Consider the following 263-nt stretch of genomic DNA (forward strand, 5'->3'; position numbering starts at 1 on the left):
GTATTCAGTCGCCTGGCTGCTGCCTCTTTAACCTTGAATCTTGCTAAATGTGAGATCGGTAAAGCTGTGGTAACATATCTGGGGAAACAAGTTGGCCAGGGTTTTGTTAAGTCAGCTGACGCTAAGGTTGCTGCCATACTTGAGTTTCCTACACCCCGTAACAAGCATGATTTACGCCGGTTTTTAGGTATGACTGGGTACTACCGGGGATTTTGTTGTAACTTCTCCACTATTGTGTCTCCTCTTACTGACCTTCTCAGTAC

Source organism: Sinocyclocheilus rhinocerous, unplaced genomic scaffold (genome assembly GCF_001515625.1).
Source record: "Sinocyclocheilus rhinocerous isolate Xijiao unplaced genomic scaffold, SAMN03320098_v1.1 scaffold4566, whole genome shotgun sequence".
Lineage (NCBI taxonomy): Eukaryota > Metazoa > Chordata > Actinopteri > Cypriniformes > Cyprinidae > Sinocyclocheilus > Sinocyclocheilus rhinocerous.